The following is a 13,080-nucleotide window of genomic DNA, read 5'->3' as shown; positions in this document are numbered from 1 at the left end:
CAAATCATCAGAAAAATGCAAAACAAAATCACAATGAGGTATTACCTCACATCTGTTATGATAACTACTATCAAAAAAACAGAGGGGTGCCTGGGTGGCTCAGTCGGTTAGGTGTCCAACTCTCCATTTTGGCTCAGGTCATGATCTCACGGGGTGTGGGATTCTCTCTCTCTCTCCCTCTCTCTCTGCCCCTCCTGCACACTCTCACTCTCAAACTAAATAAATAAACTTTAAAAAAAAAAACAGAAAATAACAAGTGTTGGTAAAGATGAGGAGAAACTGGAATCCTCATACACTGTTAGTGGAATTGTAAAATGATGCAACTGCTATAATAAATAGTATGGAGTTTCCTGAGAAAAGTAATAATAAAACTACTATATATGACCTAAGAATCCCACTTGGTATATATCCAACTAAAAGCAGGGACCCAAAGAGCTATATGCACATCCATGTTCATTAGCAGCACTATATGCAACAGCCAAAAGAAGGAAGCAAACCAAATGTCCATTGACAAATAATATGTGGTATATACAATGAAATATTATTCAGCCTTTAAAATGGAGGAAATCCTGTCATATTCTATATGGATGAACCTTGAGGACATTATGCTAAGTGAAGTAAGCCAGTCACAAACCAAATTCATAGAAACAGAAAGTAGAATGCAGTTACCAGGGAATGGAGTGAGGGAGAAAAGGGGAGGTGTTTAATGAGTGTAGTTTCAGATTAAGATGAAAAGTTCTAGTAATCTGTTTATAACCACGTGAATATATTTAACACTACTGAACTATACACTTAAGAATAGTTAAGGTAAATTTTATGTTATGTGGTTTTTATTACAATTTTAAATAAAAGGTAAGACAACAGTTTAATTATGACTAAATTAGGAAATACAAAGTACAAAAGACTAGTAGGAATTAGAATTTCCAGATCTTTCTTTCATCATAAGAAGATATAAAATGGTAAATATCAGAATAAACAGAGTAGGGGGAGTAAGTCCTACTTCTCTCCCTTAATATAAGCATGTGATCCTAGGTCATTCTTACTTTCCTCACTTCTAAAACACTTTATACTACTTGCACAGGGCTGTTAAAATCAGATGAGATAAAAGCATGTGGAGGTCTATAAATTCACATAAATGAAAAGTATCACGGCAAACAAGTTCCTTAGAAAGTTTTATCTAAACCTAAGATGTTATACTTTAAAATAACAAAGGAGGGGCACCTGGGTGGCTCAGCTGGTTAAGCATCCTAACCTCCGACTTCGTCCTAACCTCCGACTTCAGCTCAGATCATGATCTCACTGTTTGTGAATTTCAAGCCCCGGGTTGGATTCTGTGTGCTGACAGCTCAAAGCCTGGAGCCCACTTTGGATTGTCTCCCTTTCTCTCTGCTCCTCCCCTGCTCACTCTCTGTCTGTCTCTCCTTCAAAAATAAACATTCAAAAAAATTTTCTTAAATAACAGAAAAGAAAAAAGAACTTCACAATGCACTTAAATTTTTTTGCATAAGTATTAGGAGGGAAAGAGCTGTTGACTTTGACTTCATAAAACTAGTAGTCAACACAGAGTTTATCTGGAGGTCTATCTTATTTCTTGATTTTTCAATTTTAGCCATTTTTTACCATCTTACAGAAGATTAGGGTTTAACTATTGTACCAAACATACCTTCACAATTTCCCTCTCACATGCTCTAATTTCTATCAGTTTGGAGTTAAATCAACATTCAGGTTTACATTAGCATGCCTCTGTAAACATTTTTTTCAAGCTATCTTATATACTATAATTACATTTCCTTGCTTCTACCTCTTTAAATCTTTCCTTATTATTTTCAAGTTTGGCTGTCTTTGAAAAATGACTCCAAACTCCTGTAGAGGCCTTATAAAAGTCCTTCAAAAAAAAAAAAAAAATGACATTTGGGATGCCTGGCTGGCTCTTGATCTCAGGGTCACGAGTCTGATTGAGCCCCATGTGTGGCACAGTTTACTTAAAAAACAAAACAAAACAAAACAAAAAACCTGATACTTATAGTATCAAGTCCATTTTCCCTTCGGGAGACATCCTTTCCAAAACTATCTAATCTGCAGCAATCTAGACTGGCTTGTCTGGTCTAGGTTTTGTCTGTTCATTTTGATCCAAGGAATTCCTTTCACTTATTTCTCATTTATAACAACCTTTTTCTTTCTTGACTTATTCCCTCTTTTAGAGAATTATTTCTATAACTTTCTCAAAAACGGTATGTGGTGTAAAAAAATTAAGACTTTTCAATTCTAAAATTCTCACAATTGAATGATAGATTGTCTACGTATAAAATTCTAGAATGAAAATAATTGTTTCTTGAAGAGTTTTGAAGGGGGGTGCTTGGCTGGCTCAGTCAGAAGAGGCAACTCTTGATGTTGGGGTGGTGAGTTTGAGCCCCATGCTGGGCATAAAGATTAGATAGATAGATAGATAGATAGATAGATAGATAGATAGATAAGGGGGCGCCTGTCTGGGTGGCACAGTTGGTTGAGCATCCGACTTTGGCTCAGGTCATGATCTGTTTGTGAGTCTGAGCCTTGCATCGGGTTCTGCTCTGACAGCTCAGAGCCTGGAACCTGCTTTGGATTCCGTGTCTCAGTCTCTCTCTGCCCCTCTCCTGATCACGTTCTCTCTCTCTCCCTCCCTCCCTCCCCCCACCTCAAAAATAAACATTAAAAAAAGGAGTTTTGAAGGAATCTTTCCATTGTTTCCTAGCATAGTGTACTCCTATTGAGAAAATTCCTCTATATGAGACCTGGTTTTTTCTCCAAGGCAGTGTTTAACATCTCTCTTCATCCCAGGTGTTCCGAAATTCCATAATGATATGTGCCTTAAGGTGATTCTTTTCTGCTTATTCTGCTGGCATTTATTTCGGAGGCCTACTTTAATCTAGATATTTACATCATTCAATTCTTATGTTCCACATGTATCATTTCAGTGATATTTTCTCCACTTGGTTTTATCTTTTATCTTTTTTTTGAACTCACATTACTCAGGTGTTAGACCTCCTGGACTGATTCTCTACTTTTCTTACCTTTTCCTTCATTTACCTCATCCCCATCCCCATTCCCCTCAGATCACTTTTACTAGATTTTTATTTTAATTCCCTTTTTTAATTCTCTGAATAATCTATTTTGTAGTTTCCTATTCCTGTTTCACTAGTGCAGTATCTCCTGCTCTCTCTCTCTCTATAAGTCACTTTTAAATTTTCTTCTGTTCTCAGCACTATCTCTTCTGAGTGTCTTTTGAATATTTGCTTTGTTCTCCCAAGTGGAGTGGTCTTCAAACTGCTGTTGAAGAAGTGTGAGGCATCACAAAAAATCAGAAGCTAGATACAAGTTTGGAAACTGGTGAGGCTCCACACAGGATGGCATTCTATTGAGGGGGAGCTCACTAAATGTCAGTGCTTTACACCACTTCCCTTGTGTTAAGTTTTCCCAAAGAAGAATGTTTCAACTTAAAAATCTATAAAGAAGGCAACATGCATTCTGGGACCAAAGAAAATAAACAGGGCTAGTGATGTCACCATTCAGTATGTAAGCTTTCATTCACTTCCCATTTGCATCAAGACCCTTTACCCTTGCCCCACCTCCCACCACCTGTGTCAAAACTTCTCTGGTTCCACCCTCTTCAAATAATTAGCATTCAGTTTTTTGCGGTCTATACTACATGGAGAAGGAAAATCTATGGTCTAACCTACTCCAGACTTTCAACCAACCCTCGAATTTTTAGCTCCATTCAGCACTCTCATCTTCAGAGGCACTTGGTACCCGGAATTCCTGAGCCTCTCTGGAATTTTGTGGGAGGATCCATCTTACTTTTTTTATTAACTTCCCTTCCTGCAAGTACAGAACTAAACGCAGAAAAATGAAAACCTAAGTTCATCAGTTAAATCCTGTCCATCTGTTTCTTCCAAGATGTTAATTCTCGTTCTGATTTGCTCTTCTGTTCTTTGTCCTTTAGGGTTTACACAATTTTATTTCTTTTTTTATGTTATTTTTTTATTTTACTGAAATTAGGTGTACAAATTATGCTGAATCCCCTCCATTTAGGGTTTTTAAAAAATATCTAACCAGTATCATTTCCCTGAATAATAATATTCATTCAATATTTAGTAAGCAACATCTGTGTGTCAGATACTACTGTTCTAGTACTGGAAATTTAACTGAACAAAACAAAGTCCTTACAAGGTGCTGACATCTTAGTTGAATAATACAGACATCTCTTTAAAAAAAAAAAAAGTTTACAGTATGTACATGGCATTAAGTACTAAGAACAAAACAAAGGAGAAGATGAGGTAGTAGGAAAGTCAATTATACAGATATGCAAAGCAAGAAAATTCCAGGCAGCAGAAAGAGCCACGTTCTGAGACAAGTGTTTATTTAGCATGTTCAGAGAAGCCCGCTAAGCAAGGACCCTATGTCCATATTTGCTTAAATATCCCTCAATCTGGTTTGAGTCCTTCCTAATACTAAGTATGTCACAGTGAATCTCATGTAAATACTTATTTTTGAAAAGCTATTTCTTTGGGATTATATTCTAAAATTTCAATATGTCAACATGTAGCATAAACCTTAAAATTAAGCATATTTTAACCTAACACTAACACTTGTAGAATTTTCTCTTAAAGAAATAATGATGAATCCTGTAAGTTTTAGACTAACAAAGTCAATAAAAGAGATACCTAAAAATAAGTGACATTTCTATAGTTAGAAATAATTTAACCATCTGTTAGTACACTATGCAGTCCAGCCCATATCACTCCAATAAAAATACTAATTTCTCATAATGAGCTATTTGCCACAACCAGTGGTCAGTCTTTATCCTATTAGATCTCCATTAATCCTCCATTTCCTTCTTAAAATTCTTTACACCTCCAAGAAATATATTATGATACCAACCTCCCAACCCCCTCACCTCATTTATAATCTTGCCTCTTTTCCCCTCTCAAAGTATTTGTTTTATATCACTCCTATAATGGCTGAAATCCATCATTACTGGTCCTCCTCCTTGCCTTGGTCATAACTGATTAAGTATCTCTGCTCCTACCAAAGGTCATACCCTGAACAACTCATGATCTGATCATTTCTCCCACCCATCTTCTCAAGAATGTTGCTTTTTAAATTATCTTTACTCTTCATCAGTTTCTCTCAGTGTACTAAATCTATTCCACTAGCATTCAACATGTGTAAATGTTTTTCTTCTTTTATATAATAATTTATAACATATATACTACAATGTAGCTTAACTTAAAAACAAGCAAAGGGTAGGGGCACCTGGGTGTGTTTCAGTCTGTGGGACATCTGACTCTTGCTTTCAGCTTAGGTCATTATGTCATGGTTCCTGAGATCGAGCCCCATGTCAGGCTCTGTGCCTGTTTGGATATTCTCTCTCTCTCTCTCCCTCTCTCTCTGCCTCTCCTTCTCAAAATAAGTAAATAAACTTAAAAAAAAAAAAAAAAGCAAAGGGTAATCAAGCATAAGCTATGTTAAAATTTGGATTTTATTCTAAGGACAAAGTCAACTAAGTTGTCTAAGCTTGTTATCTCTACTTCTGTAACCTCCATTCACTTGGTAATTTGGTTTCCTTACCACTCTGAAATTTGCCAAGGTCACAATCTTCTTGTGTATAAATCCATTTGAATGCTTCCTAATTCATCTTTCTGATCTACTCTTGTTTTTTTTTTTGTTTTGTTTTGTTTTTCTCTGATTCACTCTTCACAGCATCCAACAGGAATGATGACTTTCTACTTGAAAGGTTCTCTTCCCTTGCCTTTTCTGACATACCGCATTTACACAGCTTTCCTCCTACCTTCTTGGATTGCTCCCTTACCATTTGGAAGAAATTTTTTTCTTCTCACAGTCCTATAAGAATTGGTAGCACCCAGGGCGCCTGAGTGGCTCAGTCGGTTAAGCGTCCAACATCAGTTAAGCATCCAACATTGGCTCAGGTCATGATCTCACAGTTTGTGAGTTCGAGTCCCGCATCGGGCTCTGTGCTGACAGCTCAGAGCCTGGAGCCTGCTTCGGATTCTGTGTCTCTCTCTGTCCGCCCCTCCACTGCTTGCACTCTGTCTCTCACATTGTCTCAAAAATAAATAAACATTTAAAAAAATTTAAAAAAAAAAAAAAAAGAATTGGTAGCTCCCAAGATGTTATCCTCAGCTCTTTTTCTCAACCAACACTCTCCTTGGGCTGATAATGTTCTCCCATCTGATATATTTTCTCACTTGGCTTCCAAGTCACATCATCTCTTCTTCCTACCTCACTATCACTCTTTCACCTGAGTGCCAGTCTCCTGAGGCAAATTGGGTATTCCTCTTCTACGTGATTTTTTTTTTTTTTTTGAGAGAGGGACAGAGTGCAAGCAAGGGAGGGGCAGAGAGAGAGGGACAGAGTGCAAGCAAGGGAGGGGCAGAGAGAGAGAGAGACACAGAATCTGAAGCAGGCTCCAGGCTCCAAGCTGTCTGCCCACAGCTCAATGCGGGCTCACAGTCACGAAACACGAGATCATGACCTTAGCCAAAGTCGGACACTCGACCGACTGAGCCACCCAGGCACCCCTCTATGTGATCTTTTAGAGTGCCCCAGGACTCAATCCTTGGTCATCTACTCCTATCTCCATTAACTCCCCAATCTCACATGGTTTTAAATACTAATTATGTGCCAACTCCCAAATTCCCATCCAGTCATTTCAAATTATAAAATGTCCTTAAAAGAACTTCTGATCTCTCCCCCAAAACCTGCTCTATCCATTTCCTTCTCCATCTCTGACAGAAAATCCCTCCTTTCAGTTGCTCAGGCCAAAAATCTCGGGACTCATCCTTGCTTGACTCTTCTTTCCCTCACACCCAACCAATTTTTTATGGAATCTTTTATATTCAGCATCACACTTCTTATAATTTTCATTCAAACCACTCATCTCTCATCTACAATACTATGACAGTCTTCCATAACCTTCTACAGGTCTCTCCCACTTCTTCCCTTTTGCTGCATTCCACCAGCTCCCATCCCCAGGCCATTCTCAATACAGCAGATAGTATTCTTTTTAAAACATAAATAAGACCATGTCACTCCACTGCTCTCACAGAGTAAAAGTCACTGCCCTTGCAATGACTCACTGTCCTTTTGACCTCATCTTCTCCTACCCTTGGCCTCACTCAGCCCCAGTCACAATGACATCTTGTTTTCTCTGAAACAGACCACATTCTCCAGCCTTAGAACCTTTTAGGTGGCTGTTTCCTCCACCAACATTATCTTCTCCCAGATACTCATATGGATAACTTCCTTATCTCCTCCTTTGTTGAAAGGTCACTTTCTCAATAAGACCTACCTGGACAACCCTATTTAAAATTGTAACTTGCTCCCATCCCCAGCACACGATTCCCTTTACCTTCCTCAATCTTTTTTTTTAATATTTATTTATTTTTGAGACAGTGCAAGCAGGAGGGGGGGACAGAGGATCTGAAGTAGTCTCTGCACTGACAGGCTGACAGCAGAGAGCCTGATATGGGGCTTGAACTCACAAACCACAAGATCGTGACCTGAACCTACTGAGCCGCCCAGGTGCCCCTATTTTTTTTTCTTTTATTCATAGTATTACACTATAACATGGTAAATAATTTACTTATTTGGTATACCCTAACATAAGAATTAACCATCCCCTTCTTTTTACTCACAGTAGTATTGCTATAGTTTAAGTAATCATTATCTCCCTCAATAGACCAACATTTTTCAAACTGTAGACTGCTTCAGACCAGCTTGTTCTTTTTTGCAAATGAAAAATAAAATAGAAAAAAAATTTAGGGGTGCCTGGGTGGCTCAGTTGGTTAAGCGTCTGACTTCGGCTCAGGTCATGATCTCGCAGTTTGTGAGTTTGGGCCCCACATCAGGATCTGTGCTGACAGCTCAGAGCCTGGAGCCTGCTTCGGATTCTGTGTCTCCCTCTCTCAGCAGGCTCCAGTCTCTGAGCTATCAGCACAAAGCCTGACACAGGGCTAGAACTCATGAACCAAACCGTGAGATCATGACCTGAGCTAAAGTTGGATGTTTAACCAACTGAGCCACCCAGGCACCCCCAAAGTTTGTTTATTTAAGCAATCACTATACCCAACATGGGGCTCAAACTCACAACCCGGAGATCAAGAGTTGCATGCTCTACTGACTGAGCTAGCCACGTGCTCCTATTTTATCTCCCCTCTTAAGTAATGTTTATCAAACTTTAGACAGCTTCAAATCAGCTTTTCAAATCAGCTTCTCGTTTGTTTTTTAATAGAAAATTATAGAATTGAAAAGAAAGTATCAGAGTTCAGGCACATATTGAGGGCCTATTGTTGAAACACATACAGAATGCAACTACTGTTTTTTGGGATTCACTATTATATGTACAAATTATTACAGGTCTCAGTCAAAAAGAATTGAGAAACACTGCTACACTAAGGCTATGGATAAATTAATATTACTGTAATGTTAAATTCAGCAGAACAGAGATCTTGGTTTTGTTCAGTACTGTGTTCCTAGAACCTAAAACAGTGTCTGGTATGTAACAGCACATTAAATGTCTGTTGAAAAAGTGAGTAACATAACTTTTCAAACATACGAATCCTACAGTATTCCTCCTCATTGCCATTTACAAAGCCCAATATATTTTTCATGTCTGAGCCTTGGCTCACCCTGTCTTCTGAGCCTAACAAAACTTTCCTCCTTTTCTCAACTCACCAAACCAATCAATGCCTTTTTACTACATTGCACTTTCTTATAAAATCTTATTAGAGACCTAAAGTTCATAAGCACGAAAGAAAACATGATAAATTATAACTGACAGTGTAGTACATTAAATAAATATAGTTCTTTATCATACATTGAACTTTTAGTTCAGTTATAACATACATTAAACATTTCACTAACAATTCAGCATGCCATCTTAAAATTTAAAAGGTGTTTTGGTGGATCACTTAACCCATACTTAACTAAGAATGGGAAGTCTAATTTAATGTCTTCTCTTTTAACTCTATAGGCACTCAAGATCGTACTGTTTATTATTCTTTTCATAAACAGAGCAACACACAAAAAAAATCTAAGGACTAAAAAGTCAGTAGTTTGCGTGCTGCAAATCAACTAGCTTTACAATCAGATACTCTGTTCCTCAAATACAGATAAGCCAATTTGAAAACAAATGCTGTTAAGAAAAGGGACTAACCACTGGTTTTGGCAACGACTTTCAGAGGCTAAACAGAATGTTCACAGATAGACCTTTTTTAAGTTTCCACATATTAAACACTTAGTATGTTCCAAAAACTCAACTTTATATACACATATTTACATAAATGTCTGTGTCATCTTCAGGTCTTTGAAAAAAAAATCACCATTTGACTGGAACTACTACTACTACTACTTCCTATCTCCTTTGACTATTTTTCACATACACAGAAAATCCTACGTTCTACGTGGAATTACTTACTAACATACCACAGAATGTTCTATTTATTTAGTTTTTAAGATTTTATTTTTAAGTAATCTCCACACCCAACATGGAGCTCGAACTCGTAACCCTGACATCAATAGTCCCATGCTCTACTGACTGAGCCAGCCAGGTATCCCTGTTCTTTATCTTTAAAACACGGGCGTGTGCACACACACACTTTTATCATTTGATTTATAAAATTCTTTTTCTTACTCAACTATAGGTAAGCAAGTAAAAATATTACCAAATACTCTGACACTAAAAAAAAAAAAAAAAAAAAAATTCTGCTTTTCAATTCTCATTTCAAATATCTCATACCACCTACTAATTAGCCATCTTTGGTCAACACCTAATTATTCCAGAGTTCAGAGTCTAAGAACTGTATATTTTAGTAGAACTCCTTTAGTTCACTTTATCCCTACCAGAAGCTGAACAGTGGAAAGTTCCAACTTTTCCAACTCTAGAATGAGGTTATAAATGGGAGTAAGGAGGGGGGGTACCTGACAGTTGTTTGTTTTTTTTCAATCCACTTAAGCTCCCAGAGAGACAAAACACTTAAGTTCCAACACCAGCTTCATACAAAACACTTAAGTTCCAACACGAGCTTCATGCTTCCCTGTAAGCTTCAACCTTTCCAGCTGTAAAAAAGTTTACAGTATTTCTGAACAGATTGGATCAGTTGCCAAATAACATGAAGTCCTTACAGAGAAGGCAACATGAACATCAAACTAAAAAATCGGCATAAGATAATATGGTATTATAATATCATCGATAAAAAGAGCAGTACTACTTACTAAATTTCAAAGCGAGGAAAACACACTGTTGGTCTCTGACTACAAAAGGTAAACATTATTTTTAAATAGATTTCTTTAAGAGATCCTATTAAGATCTTCAATGGCTGCTTTTCCTGCTTCTATCCTGTGCCGCCAAAACCTCTGGCCGGTATTTGAGGTGCTGTGACTCAGGGTCCTAAAAGTGTGACTAGTGTAGTCATAACACGCAGCGCGCGCCCCTACAAGGCGCCTACAAGCTTTAATTAACAGAATTTGAATTCTCCCAATTCTCTAGCGGCTACTACTGAGTCCCTTCCATTCCCAGTTGTCCCGGCACACTGGTTTCCATCTCTTGAGGAAGCAAGAGCTTCAGACTCACCCCCAAAACGCTTCCTATATCAAGGTGGAGGCCCACATTTCCCCGCGCTCCGTAAGCACTCGTCAGAGAAGCGTTTGGTCTAACTAAGAAAAGAAACCTTGCACTGCTCCACCCAACAGGTGGGAAGGAGAAAGGAATGGACAGCTGGGAGCCGAGGCCAGGCCAAGCCTGGCCTCAAACACGGCGGGAGAGGGAGGCCGCAACCTCAGTGCGGCCTGAAACAAGGCAGGCCCCTTCCAGTCCCTCGAATCACCAACCCCACCCCCCAGGCCAATTCCAAGACGCCCGCCCCAGCTGACCTGATGACGGATGCCACTCAAGGCCATGAGCCGCAGTCTGGGCCAACCGAGCCGAGGATGGCACTTCCACCGTCTCCGTCCCACAGCCACCGCGGCAGCCGCCACCAACACCAAAGCCGCCTCGTCGAGAGCGCGGCGCGCATGCGTCGGTGTCCCAAGGGGCGAAGGAGTCACGTGGTTGTGCTGCGCGCAGGCCTCGCCCTCAGCGGGATCCTAGGGCCCCGGCCCCGCCCGGTCTCCGCCTGGTGTACGCCCCGCCGTCACCGAAGACGGGGCAGCTGCTCCTGCTGTTTTCTTCCCTCTTTGGAGACTTTCTAAGCTAGAAGACGGTGTGTAGGGTCTTTTAAATTCTTGATCTTAAACACAGATACCGCCCCGCCCCACCCCGGAAAGAAAAATATTGTAGAAAAATGTTGTCTTTTGGGGCAAGTGTAAGGTTTTTCCCAACAATTTACCATTCTCCCTAGACATCAACAGAAATTCGGTCTTAAATCTCCATACTTCAGGATGATACGGATTCTGGGTCCTCTCAGGTCTCCTCACGAGGAAACAGAAAAAAAAAAAAAAGAGGAAACTGGTGGAAACAAGTTAGGGGCTTGAGGAACTGATCATTAAAAGGATGTGTAAGATTATCTTCTGGACAAATATGAAGGCTTCTTGCCTTGACAATCTTAGCAGTCCTCTCGAATTACACTCCCATCCTCACTTTAAAAATGGGTTTTTTTTCTTCCAATCCGGCCTCTATCCTGTTTCTGTTACAAGGTTCCTGAGTTCACACACCACCTACCATGCAATCTCTTGTTCAAGATTCAGCAGTACCATAATTGCACTGCAAGTTCCTCCTTTGGAATCTGATTCCAGAAATATTTCTTTGCAAGATGGCATTTCCTGTGCACAACCCTGTTAATCGTAAATCCCCTCGATACTAACTTTGCTTCCAAATATGAAAAGCGGGGGCACCTGGCTGTCTCAGTCAGAGGAGCATGGGACTCTGTCTCCGGGTGCTGAATTCAAGCCCCCCATTAGGGGTAGAGACTACTTAAATACAAAAATAAACTTTAAAAAATCAGTCTTCTTATGTCTACCTTTCACTTTCATCAAACTGTGTTGCCACTTTCCCTTTCCCTTTCCATTGGCACTTCTAATATTCAAGCTAACTTTTGGATTCTCAGTGCAGCTACACTTTTTACTGGTTTTAACTAGCAACTTTAGATGTTGACTATGGGAAGGAACAGTTAAGGGAATAATATATTGGAAAGACTGGCAGAATTTGCCCCAGCACTGTCATTCAGTGTTTCTGAGTGCCAAGCCGTCACTCCTTTTCTGGTTCTTCCAATCTTTCCTAAACTTATTACAAATTCTTCATCAGTAAATAAGATTAGCTCTGAGATAGCATTCCCCTCCAATAGACATTTTGTAAAAATCTATCTACTTATTCTTTATTCACTGTAGATTCATTGTTTCTCTTTATCTAGTTTTCTACATCTTACCTTTCCAACCAGTCAGTGCTCTTGCTCTCACTCTCCTGCTTTAAAATCTCCACTGTTTTTTTTTTCCTGATAAATCTCTTGCCATTATGGCATCTGCTTTTTGGAAGACCCAGACTAACACAAAACCTCACATAAATGTGAAATTTAAATGCAATGTGTTTTCTCCTAATTGATTACATTACCTTCCATATGTCAGTGACTCATGCAGTGGACATTTTTTGTTTTAGCATACAAAACCCTCGCTCTGTTTGGGACATCACCTCTCTCTGAAGCAGAGAGCCTACATTCCACTGTAGGAGCCAAAACTACTAGACACTTACTTTCCTAGTCCCCCTACACACACGCACGCGCACGCGTGCACGCGCGCACACACACACACACACACACACACACACACTTAGAGATATGCACACATGACTCTTAAGGCCAGGATTCAGTGTGGGAGTGTGTGGTATCAGTGGGTGATGTGGTACCTCTCCTCTATAATACTGGCAGTAGTGTTTTCCCCAGACCAGCTCTGTGATGCAATTTGGACATTCTTACTAGCTACCTAGCCTCATAAAAAACTATAATAACAGATGCTTTTTATGAACTCTCTTCTGTTTGAATTAGGCATCTACAGGGGCTCCTGGGTGGCTCAGTTGATTAAGCATCCAACCCT

General features: G+C 39.5%; 1 protein-coding gene across 1 annotated transcript in view; it reads right to left on the bottom strand.

The window, feature by feature from the left end:
• The window catches only part of PRPF39 (pre-mRNA processing factor 39), a 38,384-nt gene extending 27,300 nt beyond the window's left edge, over positions 1-11,084 (bottom strand). Inside the window, exon 1 of the mRNA XM_027065650.2 lies at positions 10,930-11,084. The gene's annotated coding sequence lies outside the window, so the exon portion shown is untranslated. The remainder of the gene's footprint in view (positions 1-10,929) is intronic.
• Positions 11,085-13,080: the final 1,996 nt, after the last annotated feature.

This window comes from Acinonyx jubatus, chromosome B3 (genome assembly GCF_027475565.1).
Source record: "Acinonyx jubatus isolate Ajub_Pintada_27869175 chromosome B3, VMU_Ajub_asm_v1.0, whole genome shotgun sequence".
NCBI classification, from domain to species: domain Eukaryota; kingdom Metazoa; phylum Chordata; class Mammalia; order Carnivora; family Felidae; genus Acinonyx; species Acinonyx jubatus.
Note: the sequence above shows the minus strand (reverse complement) of the source record. Positions and strands in the feature narration are given on the sequence as shown.